Below are 19,757 nucleotides of genomic sequence, written 5' to 3'. Positions count from 1 at the left end.
TTTCATTGAAACATTTCTTTTTCCGTTGTGCCATGAAATAATTTAAGTTTGTGGTCGTGTGAACCTTAAAGTAACGCATGTGGTACTCGTAAACAACTCTAGATGTAATGTTAATACCCCCTGCAATATTATCGCTATCGTGTTTGTTTTGCAGGAGGAAACTTTATTAGAGTCTGGGAATCTCTAAATAACTCATTCATAATTCTCTGCTACGATGTTTCTCGAAAACCTAGTTTTTAGGGAAATTTTATCAGAGATCACTTTGAAACTCGATGTGAACATCTATGATAAAACTTGTAACATCCTAAAATTTTCCAAATTTTGGAATGTTAATAATAAGATAATATTGATTGAACCGCTATGGTCTTCAGGGGAAATTAAAACGTTTTTTGAGACCTTGTTTGAACTTTTCAAACCATGTTATAAAAAGTTGGATAACATTTTTATCCAATGAAGAAAGCTATGATTGGAAAGTTTATTCAATTTACTTTTGAACTTTTCGAAATATTTTGAAACCACATTCAAATGGATGAGTGAGAATAAAATGACTTCCTCAATTGTGGTGTGAAAATATTTCATAAAGGATTTTGTTTGGAGCTTCTCTTTTGAAGTTGGAACTTATTTGTAAATATTTTCAATGAACCATTTAATAAAAATATGAGAGGAGATAATATGACTTCTCCAAAACTATTATTGGGAAATATTCAATATTTCTTGTTAGTCATTTGGGTATGCATAAAACCCTCAGACATATGTTGGGGAAATTATGAAGCCCATAAGGCATTATTAAAACAAGTTTGTGCATGAAAATAAGATTATTGAATTCTAAACTTAATGTGCGTGGAATTGAAATAATAAATAGGTAAACACGAATATTTTAATTCCTGCTATAATTAAACTTTTTGCGCGCACACAAAAAATAAATAGTTTATTAGTCCTAAAACTAATTGGGCTAGTCCCAACCAACTCCAACAGCCCAGCTCCTCACGTACACGTACAGGAGGTCTTCTTCCTCCTCACGTTCACCACAGGAGCCGCTATGGCATACAGCGGCTGCGCCCAACGCTTCCTTTCCCCCGCACCCGTTGACCTCCTGAATCGGTTCCCCTCGTCTCCCACGACCCCTCACCTGTAGTAGTGCGCCTTAATGCACGCCCTAATGGCCATTACCACACAGGAAATGGCTGCCATTGATGCCCTTAACATTGACGATGCCCCGCCCCGTTCCAGCTCTCCCCTATGCTATAAAAGGGTTCCCGAGGAACCTCTCTTCTCCTCCACATCTCCCAGTCAACGAAACCCTCTCCAACGCCCTTCGATTCCCGAGCAATTGCTCGCCGGAGCCGAGCACTGCTGTCTTCTTGCGTTGAAGCTCGGGACCTCTCCAGTAAGCCCTCACGCTCAAACTTCTTCCCTGGGCGAGTTATTTCTGTGCGAATTCCCTAACAAGTTCTTTCCCTCAAACATCTAGCCGGAGCACCACCTCCGTGAAGAACACGACCCACCGGAGTTCCACGCAACTCCGGCGTCTTCTGTACCGCGCCCGAGGACGAGGCCGAGCCCACCTCCACGTCCCTCAAGTCCTCCTTCGCCTCCTCTCCGCCGTCCACCTTGCCTTCGTCACCGGAGACTGTCGGAATCCCACAAACCAGAGCCGCCGATGTTGCCTTACGTCGTCGGCCATCTATCCCCGTAAGCAGCAAGCCCTATTCTCTCAAAAGAGATATCAGCCATTCAGAATTGGGCACGTGCAGACTATTTCTTAATCTCGTATTGATTTTCAGAAAAACACCATAACTTTGGAAATTCATATCTCCTAAACCGTATGTCCGATTTTAACAAATAAGATGTCCTCGGATTCGTTGGAACCAGTTTTTTTATAAAAATATGTAATTTCACTTTTGAGCAAACTAAAATTTAGTATTGATTTAAACAAGAATTTGAGTATTTCGGCTATATCTTTTATTCTGTAAATCGTATAAAGATGTTTTATATATGAAAGTTGGACCTTAGGACCTAACCTTTCTTTTGGAACTGATGGATTAATTTTCCAACATATTTTAGCCAATGTTTTATCATCAACACCTTAATTTGACCTTTTTATCATCGTTAAATAACTTCGTTGAACTAAAATTTAATCCTCAGATAAATCTCTTAGGTTCAACCCTAGGGAACCTCTCTGGTCATTTGATATCACCACAAAAAAATTGGAGTTACAAGATTAAGAATTTAATTCTTTGTCTTGAAACCTATGTCATACCCATTTTCGTTTAAGCAAGTCAAATATTCCGAACAAACCCATTATGAAATTGTCACAGAACCTTGCCTCACAAATCTACTTCTATCAAACCATGATCTTCACCTAGTATCAACTAGATCCAACTCTAGGATATGACTATGTCATGTTTCCCTCAAGACCAAACTTGATCCTATATCAACCCTAACCATGCCCTAGAAATTATCGTAGTGGCAATCAAATAATTTGTGTTTTTATTGGATCCTCATTTGGATTTTGTTGGGTGTTGAAGTATTTTTTTCTTTTACCGTTAGATATACCATATAGAGAAGGAGAGACGACCCAGAGTAGAATATTTGCTCTTGGAGAACTCAGGCAAGTTGCAGTTGCAAGTGTGTAACGATAAACAAAGTTGGTTGTGTCATGTAGGGAACGTGTACGACCTCTGCAGAGGGTTAAACCTAATCGCTTAGCCGCGCCTCCGGTTATGGGCAAATTTGAGCAACTGAAGACTTGGACTGAAGAAGAATATCCCCTCTCATTTCTAAACATCTGTTTTAAGGGTTAGGTTGAGGATTGAGCACAGTGAATGTGTTTCACTTCAACCATATATGTATGTTTTACCAAAATCGGAGAATGAGCTTTGGTGCGTATATCCAAAGTCTCAATCCAACCTTTTATACCAAAAAGTATTTGAAGGAAAGTCTATAAAAAATTAGCATAGAAGAAAATTGGTTTTATGCAAAGGAAACCTCCAACAATGCTTATATATATATATATATATATATATATGTATGTATGTATGTATATTTATATTCTGTTATACTTATCTTTGCATCTTGCCAGTACATTCCACGTACTCATCTGCACCTATTATGTGCAGATCTCGACAGATTAAGAGACGATAGGGTTATGGTCTACACTCAACGAGCCCAGTGGCGTTGATGGAGCCCTAACTTAGCGACTACGTATAATTCCGTTGTATTATGTGCTATCTTGAGTTGTGCCTAAGGTATGATTTATATATATCTGGATCTACCGTTGTAGTAGAATGATGTATGTCTTACTGATATTATTCTTGTTACTGTGTGTGCTAGCTATGATCCAGGGATAACACAATAAGCACAGATACTTGGATTCTACCAAATTCGGGTCGTGACAAAACTATTGTGAACTCCTGCCATATTCTCTCAAAACCTTGTTTTGCACGAATCATTTCATCAGAGTTCACTGAGTGCATTGAAATGATTTTTTTATTTTCTTTATGAAAGCAACCCATCATCCGAAGATATAAATATCCCTCTATTGTTTTCATTATTACATATGCAAGGTTTCAGAATTCAATTTCTTCTAGAGCTGCATACATTTAGGGTGAACATACTTTATCTTCGAAGTTATTCATAGTATTTACTTTCTGCATGTTACCGCCTACATTTTATCTACTCTTTGGTGTTTATTGGTTTATCAACAGTTGTCCAAAAAGGGGGAGATTGTTGGTGCAATGTCTTGCCCCCCTTGGGTTTTGGAGATTGTTGTATGAAATAGTATGGGGCTGATTTGTTTGCTAGTGCACACATAGAGAAATAGTCCTAGACGTATCGAGGAGAATGCTATATTCTAACGAGAAGTTTGACATAAACTTCACCGACAAGTATCTGCGTAGCATAGAAAATATATATGTTTCGAGAAGAAACTATACCAAGAAGTGATGGAAATATGCCCTAGAGGCAATAATAAAGTTGTTATTATTATATTTCCTTATTTATGATAAAGGTTTATTATTCATGCTATAATTGTATTGATCGGAAACTTAAATACATGTGTGGATACATAAACAAATACCGTGTCCCTAGTGAGCCTCTACTAGACTAGCTCATTGATCAAAGATGGTTAAGATTTCCTAACCATGGACATGTGTTGTCACTTCATAACAGGATCACATCATTAGGAGAATTATGTGACGGACAAGACCCAACCGTTAGCATAGCATATGATCGTTCAGTTTATTGCTACTGCTTTCTTAATGTCAAATACATGTTTCCTCGACCATGAGATCATGCAACTCCCGGACTCCGGAGGAATGTCTTGTGTGCCATCAAACGCCACAACGTAACTCGGCGATCATGAAGGTGCTCTACAGGTATCTTCAAAGGTGTCTGTTGAGTTGTCATGAATCGAGATTGGGATTTGTCATTCCGTATGACAGAGAGGTATCTCTGGGCCCTCTCAGTAATACAGCATCACAAGAAGCTTGCAAGCAAAGTGACTAAGGAGTTAGTTACGGGATGATGTATTACGGAATGAGTAAAGAGACTTGCCAATAACAAGATTGAACTAGGTATGGAGATACCGACGATCAAATCTCGGGCAAGTAACATACCGACGGACAAAGGGAACTACGTATGTTGTCATAAAGGTTCGAGCAATAAATATCTTCGTGGAATATATAGGAACCAATATGGGAATCCAGGTCCCGCTATTGTTTATTGATTAGAGAAGCGTCTCGATCATGTCTACATCATTCTTGAACCCGTAGGGTCCGCACGCTTAACATTTGTTGACGATATAGTATTATATGAGTTATGTATGTTGGTGACTGAATGTTGTTCGGAGTCCAAGATGAGATCACGGACATGACAAGGAGCTTCGGAATGGTCCGGAGGTAAAGATTGATATATGGGATAATAGTGTTTGGTCTTCGGAAGGGGTTTCGGATGTTTCCCGAAATGTTCGGGTATGAGAACACTTTATTTGGGCCAAGGGTAAAGCCCACGGGGCTTTAGGAAGGTGCAAAAGGAAGTTTTGCGGAGGCTAGGGGCCAGACGCCACGGACCCTGCCGTCTAGGACCAGACGCCAAGGACCCTGGCGTCTGGTCCTGGAGTCCGATAAGGACTCTTGCCTTGCGGGTTAAACCAACTTTGAGGAGGCTCTTTCTCCAAGAAACGACCCTAGGGCTCAACATATAAATAGAGGGGCAGGGCTAGCACCCGGAACACATCAAGATTCACCAAGCCGTGTGCCGGCAACCTCGTCCCCTCTAGTTTATCCTCCGTCTAGTTTCTGTTGTGCTTGGCGAAGCCCTACGGAGATTATTCTTCACCACCACCATCACCACATCGTCGTGCTGCCGGAACTCATCTACTACTTCGCCCCTCTTGCTGGATCGACAAGGCGAGGACGTCATTGTCGGTGTCAAAACCGGCGGATCTCGGGTAGGGGGTCCCGAACTGTGCGTCTAAGGTCGATGGTAACAGGAGACAGGGGACACGATGTTTACCCAGGTTCGGGCCCTCTCTATGGAGGTAATACCCTACTTCCTGCTTGATTGATCTTGATGAATATGAGTATTACAAGAGTTGATCTACCACGAGATCGAGATGGCTAAACCCTAGAAGTCTAGCCTGTATGACTATGGTAATGAGTATATCTCTTCGGACTAAGTCCTCCGGTTTATATAGACACCGGGAGGATCTAGGGTTACATGAGGTCGGTTACAGAGGGAGAAACCTACACGTTCGATCGCCAAGCTTGCCTTCCACACCAAGGAGAGTCCCATCCGGACACGGGTGCAGTCTTCGGTCTTGATATCTTCACAGCCCATCAGTCCGGCCCATGGTTAACAGGAGTCCCTCAGTAGCCCTCGAACTAGTCTTCAATGACGAGGTGTTCGGCTCATAGATTGTCTTCGGCATTGCAAGGCGGGTTCCTCCTCCGATGACTTCAGCGAGATGTATTCGGCGTTCCATTTAATGTTTCCCTTCTCGTCTTCTATGCATCCACAACTTCGGCTTCTACGTGTCAGGCGAATACGAGAGGTTAGGGCATTTTTGCACATAACACCCTGGCCATGAAAAGGAGAGTCTATTTAAGGGATTGGATCTCAGATCCATTAGGCACCACACAGAAAAATCCTCAGAGATCGCCAGGAAAGACCATTCCAACATGGCCGGCACTCCTAGCTCCTCTTCCCGTCCCTGCGGCCCAGAAAAAGGCGAGTGGGAGAGGTGCTCCGTATCCCATAGTCAGCTGGAGAAGCTGCAAACGCAGGGATTTCTTCCTCCCGTGGGTTTGGTCCCTGTTCGAGCAGGATTGACCATCTTCGATGGCGGGGCTCAGGCCGAAGATTTCCCCAATCCATCCGGGGGGAACGAGTGTGCTTCGTCCCCTATCTGCTGAGAGGTGTCGGTTTTCCAATTCATCCATTCCTTCACGGGCTTCTGGAGTATTATGGCCTCCAACTCCACAGCTTTACGCCGGCCTCCATCCTACACATCGCGGGTTACGTCGCCCTTTGCGAGCTATTCCTGGGTTGTGAGGCCCATTTTGAATTGTGGAGAAAATTATTCTGTCTCGTCCCGCGCAACCACGAGGGATCGATATTCGAAGTTGGCGGAGCCGAAATATGGCGCATCGCCGAGACCGGATACCTATCCGGCACACCAAGGAAGGCATCCGAAGAGTGGCCGTCCGAATGGTTCTATATTGAGGACGTCGCACTTCCAGACCCAGTTCGGAGGGGCCTTCCCGAGTTCACAAGTGTTCCATTGAAGAAACGCCACAACTGGCGCCCTCGATGTCTCGAGGAAGACGATAGTGCGGAAGTTCGTCAACTCATGAGCAAGATAAAGACGCTTGCTCAGTCCGGAATATCAATAGCCGAGGTAATGGCGATTTCAATAGTGCGGGGAGTTCAACCACTTCAATATCGAGGGCTTCCCATGTGGAACTATAATGGGGAAGATGACGCCTCCCGCTGCTGCCGGAAGGGTCCGGACACCCCCGCCGATTTGGCCAAAATATTGGCCGAATTGTACAAGGGGGAGGAGGAGGAATTCCTTCATATCAAGCGCAGAGATGGATATTCCATGTACAATCCACCTAGCTGGGTAGGTCTCAACCCCTCTGCGCTACTTAGTCCCTTCCTCAAGTTATCTTTAATGAATTTGTAATCCGTCTGTTTATTATAGCACTGGAGAAAGGTCGCCGAGGGGCTTTACAGCCCCGCCCCTCAGCCAGAGGACCACAACCGGGCCCTTGACCCTGGATTCGAGGAGGATCCGGAAATAGTCGTGACGCTCACGGACGGGATATTTTACCAGGCGAGCTACGACGATAGGGAAGTGGCCATCATCGCCGCCTCCCATGTAAGTAATCAGGAGACATCTTCCCCAAAAGGGTTCCCCCGTTCCGCCTCACCCACCGCACCGTCTTATGCTCCAAAGGGGAGGCATTCAACGTGCCGCGTTACCCCAGGAGGGATGCCGAAGAGAGCAGCTCCTACACCGGGCAAGCCTTCGAAGAGGAAGGCAAATGACGGCACGGTCGGGCCCTCGTCAAAGAGGTACGGGTTTTGCAAATATGTTTTTAGCAGTCGCATCCAACTGAGACTTGCATGTTCGTCCTGTATCAGGAAAAGAGTTCGCCAGACTATGTCCAGGGATCCGGCCAGACATACTTCCAACAGCCGGGACCCAGTTTAAGCCGAGGAGGCGAGGCCCTATATGGGAGTGGCGCCGGACTGTCCTTCAGCTGAGGGCTCAGAAGATATGTCCGTTACCAACTCAGAAGTGGAGAGTGCCATGGATCACCGGCGTCGGAGGGCCATTTTACGCGACCCCCGCTTCTCGGAAGAGGCGTTCAATGCCTTCAGCTCGGCTAATGCATACATCCGAGCTGCTCGAAATGGGCTTGGCAGAGCCACAGAGCAACATTTAAAAGATGTGCACGTAAATTTACTGTCTCAAAAATATGATAACCGTAAGCTAGTAGCCCCCGAGACTTAAAGTAGTTGTACAACTGATTTGACGATCGTTGCATAACCAGGTTCTTACGGAGAAGAATATCCTACTAGCCCAAGAGCTAGAAAGGTGTCGGACACAGCTAACTGCTGTTATCGCCGAACTGGAGAAATCCAAGAAGGCGCCACCTGGTAATATCCCCCTTCATTGAGAAAATATAATTATATGTTAGTAATGCTAACAGTGTTGTATATACCATGACATGATTGTCAGGGGAATTCGAGGAGGCACTAGAAGTCGCGCAAGCGAATGAACAAGAAGCCAAAAGGATACATGCTGCAGGCGAACGTGTGCTGAAATAGGTTATTGATGAGAAAAACCAACTCCAGGATTCCAAGACCCAGCTGGGCAAAGAGCTGAAGGATGTGCGGGCCCAGCTAGCCGACTCCGTGAATGAAAATAAGAGGCTGCGAGGCGGCATATTAAGTATGTGTTCAAACTTACCACCGTGTAATTCGGCGAGGAAAGGAGCTGACAGAGTTATGTCTGTAGGTATACTGACTGGCCTCCCCGAGGAGAAGATGTCCGGATCTTCGGGCGATCTGCTACAAGAGCTGTCGCAAATGCACGAGCAAGCACGGCAGGCGATGCGAAGTGTGGCCAAGGCCTTATGGCCATCCACCTCCCCTCTAGGAAGTATGGGAGAGCTTATACAGCTATTCAAGGGAGCGCGGTGACGTTTCCGGTTATGGAAGATATCAGCCTGCCGGGAAGGTGCAAGAGAAGCCTGGGCCATGGTGAAAACATGGTACACCAAGCTTGATCCGAATCATATGGCCCGGGTTGGGCCTCTAGGGTCAGATGGGAAGGAAATTCCCGTGAGTTTGGTATATAACCAAGTAGAAGTAGCCGCCAAGTACTCCCAACAGGATTGCAAATTGGACAACCTGCTGGACGGCATAGAACAGGAAGTTTTTGAGTCTTAAATGACTATGTACTTTCCTTGGCCTGTGTAACTCTAGCTGAATTGTACAACGCTTGTCATGGCAGACCTTTTCGCTTCAACCTCTGGACCCGAGGGTGCGGAGTGTTTCTGAATACCAGAGTGGCCGAGTAGACCGGGGTATGCGTGGAAACCAGGCGTAGGGGTCATAGTTGCTTGAACAGACAAGTATCCGGCTAGTTATGTTATATTACATTTAAAGTTGTAAGAAACATCTTCCAAAGAGAATAGTTCTGTTAAGGGTTCCTTTCCCTGGGTGTACATGCGTTAACGTGCATGTCTGAACTGTGATTGAAAAATCGTAGTGTATATAACTTCTGGGGGTTCACGATGGAGTGAGTGCAAGAACATCTTTAGTTCACCGACCGAATATTCCCTTAAGAACGCTAGCTTTCGGCTTCACCCAGTCTGAGGTACACATCCGGATGACCCGGCAGTAACAATCGCAGAGGTGCTCCCTTTATGCCCTAGCCGAACTAACGGGAATGTAGGGCATAAGCAGAGGAGCCATGCAACCTAGCTTGGCCAAAACTTAAGTCATATCGATGCATATAATGGCGAAGAAAAGGTACATATGGAAAGAACAACGCATATGTGATGAGCTTGATGCTCGAAATAATAATAGCAAGCTTCTGCTCAAGAAGCCCCCAGGTATAATGGGCGTACGTGTTTGAAGATGTATACGTCGCAAGTGCACGGTTGAGCCGCACGAGAGCTTTAAGGCTACAAAAGAAAACAAAAGCAAAAGAAGAGAGACAAAATAATGGAAACCAGAGGGAGAAGGAGATGAACAAAGAGTTCGACACTAGGCGTAGAATCTTCGGAGTCTGGCCGCGTTCCATGGGTTCGGCTCCAAGCGATTGTCTGAGGCATCGCGCAGGCGGTATGCTCCTCTGGTGAGAACTTCGTCGATGATGAAGGGACCCTCCCACTTGGGCTTGAGTTTGTCCTTTTTCTTCTCCGGCAAGCGTAGAACTAGTTCGCCAACATTATAAGTCTTGGCCCGTACTTCTCTGCTTTGATACCTGCGAGCCTGTTGTTGATAAAATGCGGAACGGGCTTTTGCGACGTCGCGCTCCTCCTCCAGGGCGTCTAAGCTGTCCTGCCGATCGAGCTCGGCCTCTCTCTCTTCGTACATGCGCACTCGAGGCGAGTCATGAATAATGTCGCAGGGTAGTACTGCCTCTGCACCGTACACCATGAAGAAAGGTGTGTATCCGATAGTGCCATTGGGCGTGGTCCGCAGCCCCCAGAGTATGGAGTCGAGCTCCTCAACCCAGTGCTTGTCTGATTCTTTCAAAGAACTAGTCTGGGCTTAATGCCGCTCATAATAAGACAGTTGGCTCTTTCGACTTGACCATTTGTTTGTGGATGATATACAGAGGCGTAATCGAGCTTAATGCCCAGATTAGCGCACCAGGCTTTCACTTCGTCCGCTGTGAAGTTGGAGCCGTTATCGATGATGAGACTGTGCGGAACACCATAACGGTGTACGACGCCGGATATGAATTCTATCACCGGCCCGGACTCGGCCATTTTAACTGGTTTGGCCTCTATCCACTTAGTGAATTTATCCACCATGACCAGCAGATATTTTTTCTTATGGCTTCCTCCTTTGAGGGGTCCAACCATATCCAGTCCCCAGACCGCAAAAGGCCAAGTGATGGGGATTGTTTGTAGGGCAGTGGGAGGCATATGGCTTTGGTTGGCGAACAGTTGGCATCTGACGCAACGTTGGACAAGGTCCTGTGCATCTGCTCGGGCCGTCGGCCAATAGAATCCTGTACGGAAGGCCTTGCTACTAAGGGCCCGAGCTGCGGCGTGGTGCCTGCCGAGACTGGCATAAATCTCAACCAGGAGCTGCCGCCCCTCCTCCTCGGAGATACACCTTTGAAGGACTCCGATGGCACTTTTTTTATAGAGCTCTCCGTCATGGACCTTGTAGGCTTTCGAACGCCAGACAATGCGGCGGGCCTCATTCTGATCCTCGGGGAGTTCCTTCCTATTAAGGCAGGCCAGGAAAGGTTCGGTCCATGGGGCGATGACTGCCATAATGAGGTGGGCCGACGGTGTTAGTTCGGTGGCTGAGCCGCCGATGATATCTGTGTGTTCGGGATCTGGGGTTGTGTTCGGATCCAGACTAGTGTTACTGCTTTCCCCTGCCATACCATGGATGGCTTAAAAAGCCTTTCCAGAAAGATATTAGGTGGGACGGGGTCGCGCTTGGCGCCGATACGAGCAAGAACGTCCGCCGCTTGATTACTTTCTCGGGCCACGTGATGGAACTCGAGCCCCTCGAACCGAGCCGACATTTTTAGGACGGTGTTATGATAAGCTGCCATCTTCGGATCTTTGGCATCAAAGTCCCCATTTATTTGAGATATTGCGAGGTTTGAGTCCCCGCGCACTTCCAGGCGCTGTATGCCCATGGAGACAGCCATCCGGAGACCATGCAATAAGGCTTCATATTCGGCTGCGTTATTGGAGTCTGTGTATAGTATCTGGAGTACGTACTGAACGACATCTCCAGTGGGGGACATTAAAATGACGCCCGCTCCTAGCCCTGCCAACATTTTGGAGCCATCAAAATACATAACCCAATTGGAATATGTGTCGTACTCTTTAGGGAGTTCGGCCTCTGTCCATTCGGCGACGAAGTCAGCCAGTACTTGGGATTTAATAGCTCGACGTGGCTTGTATGTAATATCAAATGGAAGGATCTCAATGGCCCATTTGGCAATCCGGCCCGTGGCATCGCGGTTGTTTATTATGTCGTTGAGTGGTACTTTGGAAGCCACCGTGATCGAACACTCCTGGAAGTAGTGTCGTAGCTTTCGGGATGCCATGAAGACCGTGTATGCTATCTTTTGATAATGGAGGTACCGGGATTTGCATGGTGTAAGGATAGTGGATACGTAGTATACTGGCTTCTGAAGCGGGAATTTGTGTCCATCCTGTTCTCATTCAACGACGAGTACGGCGCTCACCACCTGATGTGTTGCCGATATGTATAGTAACATGGGTTCGCCGACGTTTGGCGCGGCCAGGACTGGGTTGCTCGGTAGAAGGGTTTTTATTTCTTCCAGTCCGGTTGTTGCCGCGTCCGTCCACTCGAAGTGGTCGGTTCGCCGTAGAAGGCGATAGAGTGGCAGTGCTTTTTCTCCCAATCTCCAGATAAAGCGGCTTAGAGCTGCCACGCAACCCGTGAGTTTTTGGACTTGTTTAAGGTCTGTTGGCGTAGCCAACTGTGAGAGAGCTCCGATTTTGGCTGGATTTGCTTCAATTCCTCTATTGGAAACAATGAAGCCCAGCAATTTTCCAGCGGGGACGCCGAAAACACACTTTTCCGGATTGAGCTTAATGTTATATGCGCGGAGGTTGTTGAATGTGAGACGTAAATCGTCTATTAGTGTTTCGACGTGCCTAGTTTTGATGACGACGTCGTCCACATAAGCTTCAACTGTCTTGCCGATCTATTTTTCCAGGCATGTTTGAATCATGCGTTGATATGTGACGCCGGCGTTCTTGAGCCCAAAGGGCATGGTGTTGAAGCAGAATGGCCCGTATGGGGTAATGAATGTTGTTGCAGCTTGATCGGACTCCTTCATTTTGATTTGATGGTATCCGGAATATGCATCTAGAAGACACAGCGAGTCGTGTCCTGCGGTAGCGTCAATGATTTGGTCAATGCGGGGGAGGGGGAAGGGATCCTTAGGGCAAGCCTTATTGAGGTCTTTGAAATCGACGCACAGGCGCCAGGATTTATCCTTCTTTGGTACCATCACCAGGTTTCCCAGCCAGTCCGGATGTTTTATTTCTCTAATGAATCCGGCCTCGATTAGCTTGGCTAGCTCCTCTCCCATGGCTTGGCGTTTGGGCTCGGAAAAGCGCCGCAGTGTTTGTTTGACCGGTTTATATCCCTTTAGTATGTTGAGGTTGTGTTCGGCCAGGTTGCGCGGGATTCCTAGCATATCAGAAGAGTGCCAGGCGAATATATCCCAGTTTTCGTGAAGAAAATCCCGTAGCGCGGCGTCGACCGTTGGGTTTAGTTGCGCCCTAATAGATGTTGTCCTCTTGGGGTCCGTTGGATGGACATGGAATTTGACTATCTCTTCCGCTGGCTTGAAGGAGGTGGATTTGGGGCATTTGTCTAGGATCACATCGTCCCGGTCCACCGTGGAGTGGAGTGCGGTTAACTCTTCGGCCGCGAGGGCTTCAGATAATGCCTCAAGGGACAAGGATGCGGTTTTATTTTTGGCGCGGAGTGTTGTGTCCGGATCACTGGCGAGAGTGATTACGCCGTTGGGCCCGGGCATCTTAAGCTTCATGTACCCGTAATGAGGTACAACTTGGAAGCGTGTAAATGCCTCTCGCCCCAAGAGGCCGTGATACCCGCTCCCGACTGGGAATGATTCCTCTGAAGGTTGTGCTGCTTTGCTTGATGTGGCTTATGTCTATTTCCACTTTGTGGAGTGTATCCTCGTAAATGAGGTTTAGTCTGCTGCCGTCGTCCATGAGGACCTTGGTGAGTCTAAAGATGTCCACGATGGGACTGAGGACTAATGCGGCTGGTGCTCGAATTCTTGTATTTCGGTTCGTCACCGGCGTTGAAGGTTATAGTCGTGTCATTCCAAGGGTTTGTCGCGGCGATTTGACAGACTTCGGCGAGTTCGCGGAGTGCCCTTTTGCGCTTATTGTTTGAAGCGAATGTCTCGAAGACCGTCAATATTCTGGGGTCGTCGTCTTCTGGGGGGTGTTGTTTTGGGATATTCTTGGTGAGGATATTCTCGCTGCTCTTGGCCACTTGCCGGAGTATCCAACATGCTCTAAGGCTATGCGTTGGTATGTTATCCAGTGTTGCGTGTATTTTGCATGGCCCATCGAGCCATCCTTCCAGAACGGTTCCGCGCCCCGTGATGGACTTATATTTCTTTACTATTGGGCCGGGCGTGTTACAAGGGTGTGCCCTTTTCGCCTGAATGAGGGGTTGAGTGAGGGCCGATGGTTCCCAACGGGCTGCCTGAGTTTTCCAGGCACGATAGTTGCCAAGTCTACGAAGTGTAATAAGCGACGGCGGTTGATGGCGTTGAGTATTCCTTCGTCCGTGCAATTGTTGCAGAACGCTGATATCGCGTCCTCGTCGCGGCAATCTTTAACCTTGTCCCTGACAAGGAGGAATCTGACCCAGAAGTGGTGGACCGTTTCCTGAGATTGCTGTTGTATGCTCATAAGAGCGCTTACATCTGGGTGGGTGGGTGGACTTGAATCCGGACCCTGATCCGATCGATGATCCGGAGTCTGAAGATTTTCCAGATTTAACAGTCCAGACTCCGGAGTATCTTCGGATTGCTTAGGCCCGCCATCCGATTCTATGTTCGGAAGGCTGGTCACATCCTTTCGCTGGTGGGTATCCGGCTTTGTAAGGTCGGCGATCCGAACATAGCCCGTCTTCAGTATAGGGAAAGAGTCGCCGTCTTGCTCCTCGACTACCACTATCTGGTGGGTGACCGGTGGAGATTTAATTTCTCTTTGGTCGGGTTTAAGCCCGATCCGATCGTAATCTGTGGCAATTCCCAGGGCAGCGATGCGATCCAGGAGTTTGTTCAAAGATGAGAGCTCCGCCGGATCCATCTGCTTGGAGTGTTCGGAGTTGATACAAAGGGGATTTTCGATGGCCCGAGAGGTCATCGTCGGCTTAACGGCCGAACGGGCGGTCATGGTAAAGCCGCCCAGCTCATGGGTTTGGCCTCGGGCCAGGCCTCCTCCGGCGGTGATATTGTCTTTAAGGACGAGGCGAGTCATCGATCGTCATCGACGTCACAGTGGAACTCTCAATGAAAGCACCAATGTCGGTGTCAAAACCGGCAGATCTCAGGTAGGGGGTCCCGAACTGTGCGTCTAAGGTCGATGGTAACAGGAGACAGGGGACACGATGTTTACCCAGGTTCGGGCCCTCTCTATGGAGGTAATACCCTACTTCCTGCTTGATTGATCTTGATGAATATGAGTATTACAAGAGTTGATCTACCACGAGATTGAGATGGCTAAACCCTAGAAGTCTAGCATGTATGACTATAGTAATGAGTATATCTCTCCGGACTAAGTCCTCCGGTTTATATAGACACCGGGAGGATCTAGGGTTACATGAGGTCGGTTACGGAGGGAGAAACCTACACGTTCGATCGCCAAGCTTGCCTTCCACGCCAAGGAGAGTCCTATCCGGACACGGGTGCAGTCTTCGGTCTTGATATCTTCACAGCCCATCAGTCCAGCCCATGGTTAACAGGCCGGACGCTCGAGGACCCCTTAGTCCAGGACTCCCTCAGTCATTGAGATGAACGTGTTTAAACGTGGAGGTGTCGTACGTTCGGTACTTGATCGGGACAGATCATGAAGGTGTACAACTACATCAACCGCATTGATAAACGCTTCCGCTTAGCGATCTTCAAGGGTATGAAGATGCTCTCCCCCTCTCGTAGCTATGCATCTCCATGGATAGATCTTGTGTGTGCGTACAAATTTTTTGTTTTCCATGCATCGTTCCCCAACAAGAAGATTGCGAGACGGATCTACAAAAATATTGCTGAAGTGACGCTATTTGTACTCAAGGTGTCCGAGAAGAAATGACTGCAGTCAAGAAGATTCAAGGCAAAGTGAAGACGTCGCATTTGTTTTATTCTTCTTCTTTCTCTTATTTGAGTCACAGGGCCACCGTACTATTAAGAGGGGTGTAAGCATTTCGAGACTTATGTCTGTTGTGATGTTTAGCCAAAACCTGCCTGGCATTACTTGCCTGGCAGAGACGTTGATCTTTTGGGGTGCGAGAGACATGCTTCATATCGGGGAGTCAACTTTACTTGTTCCTCAAGTAAAGTTGTTGTGTGCTCAAAATCTGATTGTTGGAAATGTGTCGGTTATCCCTTGACTGGACCGCATGTCCTAAATGGTCATTTCCTTTTTGAGATGGCCGTGACTATTAATAACCACCCTGCACCAAAGTTTTTTGTTGGCTACTCAGCTTGAGATTCTTAGAAGATTGTTTGAGCACCCCCTCTAAGAGATTTGATTTTAAAATCCATTGAGAGAAAATCAAGATCCAAAACTTAGATATTGGTTGAGCGTCACAGTAGATCTAAGTTGAGGGTTCTTGTGCCTATTACTTGAGAGCTGCTAAATCTATAGATGGTTAGGTGTCAATTGGCTTGAGTGTCGAAGAGTAATTGTCTTAACCAAGTCACGGTCTTGAACAACCAAGAGTACTTTTGGTTCGCAAAGCAAGTTCATTGAAGGTTTGGAGATCGCAGACAAGAATCTACCTCAAGTGAAATCAACTGAAGTCTATTCGGCTTTATGTTGAAGGAGAATAGGATGGAGAGAGGTCTGCTCCTGTGTTCAATCACAATTCCCTCAAACCATACGTAGCTCTTTTGCATAAGAGTGAGCTGGTCTACCAAATCATATGTCGCTAGCGAGCACCACTAGTCATTTATATATACTCTACTGCAATTCTTTCAATTGTTTATCATCTATGCTCTTTGCCCTGATAGATTGCTCTCTAATTATATTTGTACCTCTGTTTCTTATCATTAAAGTGACCATGTTGGTTAGTATATCCATGTTGGTGTGCTTATGGTAGTTTTCATGTATGTTCGCTTATTGTTCATGTGGTGCTATCTCGTTATTCAACCGAGTCTTACTTTAATGAATATCTCTTAGTGACTTGCTTCTTTATCTTTGGTGTAGTGTATTGTTTTCTCATTTTCATCCATGTTGTTTGTCATATTTCCATTCAGTCTCACCATAGTCTTACTGAAGGTTTTGGGTCACTACTCTAGAAAGATTATCATTGCTTTCATTGAAAGTTTCGCATAGTTTGTCTCGGTTCACCTATCTTATCTTCGGTTATCGAATTGTGTTCTATTTTAGTATGCCTACTTAAGTTCTTTATCCGCTGTGTTGTGCTAAGAGAATTAATGTTTTGAAAGAAAATTTAATCTCCGATGCATCCCCCTCTAGCCAATATACTCTCGGTCCTACAACATGTGTCACGTGCGTAATTGGCGGACCGTGGGGAGAGGCGCTGCTAGGAAGGGAGTTGAGGGGGGAAGTACTCTCCTCGTATATTTGTGGCCCACAAACTATATATTCAGTCGCATTTGTTGTGTGTGTGCGGACCATAAGGCCCAACTCTAGGGACAAACTTACCTAGACGTATCATCCCTAGTTTCTTTAAAGGGGTTCTAATATCTGCCAAACATGGAGGTCATGTTGTACAACGCATGCATATCGATATGTACGGACGGGCCATCAGACTATACCCCTATATATGGGAACCCAACGCCAAGATGAAGGACACATTGACGATATCTCTAATAACAAGAATAGCTACTTAGATAAAATGAGCTAGACAACCACTACAAAATGTGTGCTATTCTATGACAAAAGTCCTTGTGACGGCACAAAAAATGCCACCTAAGATCATTTTCTGTGATAGAATCCATCACAATTGATTTCCTCTCAGGGTATGATACGTCTCCAATCTATCTATAATTTTTTATTGTTCATGCTATTATATTGTCAATGTTGTATGCTTTATATGCAATTGTATATCATTTTTGGGAACTAACCTATTAACCTAGTTCCTAGTGCCAGTTCCTGTTTTTGCCTATTTTATTGTTTTGCAGAAAACAGTACCAAATGAAGTTCAAATACGATGAAACTATATGATGATTTTTCTGGACCAGAAGGGACCCTAGAAGCTTCGGGGGGAGACATGACGCCTGATACGTCTCCAATGTATCTATAATTTTTATTGTTTCATGCTATTATATTATCAATCTTAGATACTCTATATGCAATTTTATATCATTTTTGGTGACTAACCTATTAACTTAGTTCCCAATGTCAGTTGTTGTTTTTGCTTGTTTTTTGGCTTTTTTGAAAATCAGTACCAAACGAAGTCCAAACACGATGAAATTTTATGGTGATTTTTTCTGGAACAGAAGGGACCCTACAAGGTTCTGGAGGAGGCTAGAAGATCTAGGAGAGAGCGACAAGCTCACATGGTGTGCCCCTAGGGGGCGCCACTTGAGCTTGTGGGTCCCACCCAGCTCCGTTTAACCTAATTCCAACTCCATAAATTCCCATAAATCCCCAAACCAACAGAGAGCCACCTGAAACAATTTTCCACTGCCACAAGCTTATGTTCTTCTGTGATCCCATCTGGAAGCCTTTTCGGCACTCTGCCGGGCGGGGGATTGATCATGGAGGGCTTCTCCATCATCCTTGCTGCACCACTAATCATGTATGAGTAGTTTACCACAAACCTACGGATCTATAGTGATTAGCTAGGTGGCTCCTCTCTCTCTCTCTCTCTCTCTCTCTCTCTCTCCGATCTTCAATAGAATGTTCTCCTCGGAGTTCTATTTGATGTAATCTTCTTTCGTAGTGTGTTTGTCGGGATCCGATGAATTGTGGGTTTATGATAAGATTATTCATTGAAAGTAATTGAGTCTTTCCTAGACTTTATTATGCATTATTGTGATAGCTTTGTATTTCTCTCTGATCTATCTGTTTGGTTTGGCCAACTATATTGATTTATCTTCAGCGGGAGAGGTACTTTGTAGTGGGTCCAATCTTGCGGTGTCCTCACCTGGTGACAGAAGGGGTAGCGCGGCACGTATTTGTATTGTTTCCATTAAGGGTGAAACGACGGGGTTTAATCATATTGTTTGGTTTTATTCTATCTACATTATGTCATCTTGCTTAAAGCGTTACTCTGTTTGTTATGAACTTAATACCCTATATGCAAGATGGATAGAGGTCGATGGTGGATTAATAGTAGTATATCAAAAATCATTTCCGTCTACTTGTCACGGACACAATGCCATGATCATTGCCATGAATAACATCATAACTTTGCACTTTTCTATCAATTGCTCAACAATAATTAGTCTACCCACCGTACGCTATCTTTTCGAGAGAAAAGCCTCTAGTGAAAACTATGGCCCCCAGGTCTACTTTTATCATATTACAAAAACCAAAAATACCTTGCTGCAATTTACTATCTTTTATTTTACTTTTCGATTTATCTATCTACCATTATTAGACTCAATCCTTGCAAGTAACAAGTTCAAAGGGATTGACAACCCTCTTGCCCTAGTTGGGTGCAAGTATTTGCTCTTGTGTGTGTAGGTACTGCTCACTAGAATTTGCTTGGTTCTCCTACTGGTTCGATAACCTTGGTTCTCACTGAGGAAAATACTGACCGCTACTATATTGCTTCACCCTTCCTCTTCGGGGAAAATCCCAACGCAGCTCAAAGTAACAGAAAGAATTTCTGGCGCTGTTGCCGTGGAGACATCATCAAATACCTACAGGTTCCTACATACACATTAGCATTTACTTGTTCTACTTTTTATTTTCTTAGTTATGTTATCCTTATTGTCATCACACCAAAACAAAAATAAAAAGGAAAAGTAAAGACATATGGATCCACCTAAAGTTTTCTATTTGGATCATCTGCAAACCATTTGTGCTCATGCTGAAAACCCGACTTGCTTAGTTGAGGGAAAATCATTAGATGAGCATGCTTATTTTGTGCATCACCGTTTGTCTCAAAAAGGGAGACTCTTATGGGATCAAGTAAATTGTTTGCTATGCTATGCTTGGACTCTATGCGAAATATATGATTTTACTTGTTGCTCTACAAAGGACCTTAAAAACACCTTCCCTACCAATGTGAGTTTAATGACAATGAAATCTTATCTTTTTATGCCA

The 19,757-nt window shown here is 45.6% G+C and overlaps 1 long non-coding RNA gene across 1 annotated transcript; it reads left to right on the top strand.

Annotated features, from left to right (window-relative positions):
- Positions 1 to 988: 988 nt before the first annotated feature.
- Positions 989 to 4,163, top strand: LOC109732576 (uncharacterized). Its single transcript, XR_002225423.4, has 3 exons — positions 989 to 1,387; positions 1,472 to 1,692; positions 3,120 to 4,163. It is a non-coding gene; the product is annotated as an uncharacterized lncRNA (long non-coding RNA).
- Positions 4,164 to 19,757: the final 15,594 nt, after the last annotated feature.

This window comes from Aegilops tauschii, chromosome 5 (genome assembly GCF_002575655.3).
Source record: "Aegilops tauschii subsp. strangulata cultivar AL8/78 chromosome 5, Aet v6.0, whole genome shotgun sequence".
Lineage (NCBI taxonomy): Eukaryota > Viridiplantae > Streptophyta > Magnoliopsida > Poales > Poaceae > Aegilops > Aegilops tauschii.
This window is presented reverse-complemented; position numbering and strand designations above follow the sequence as displayed.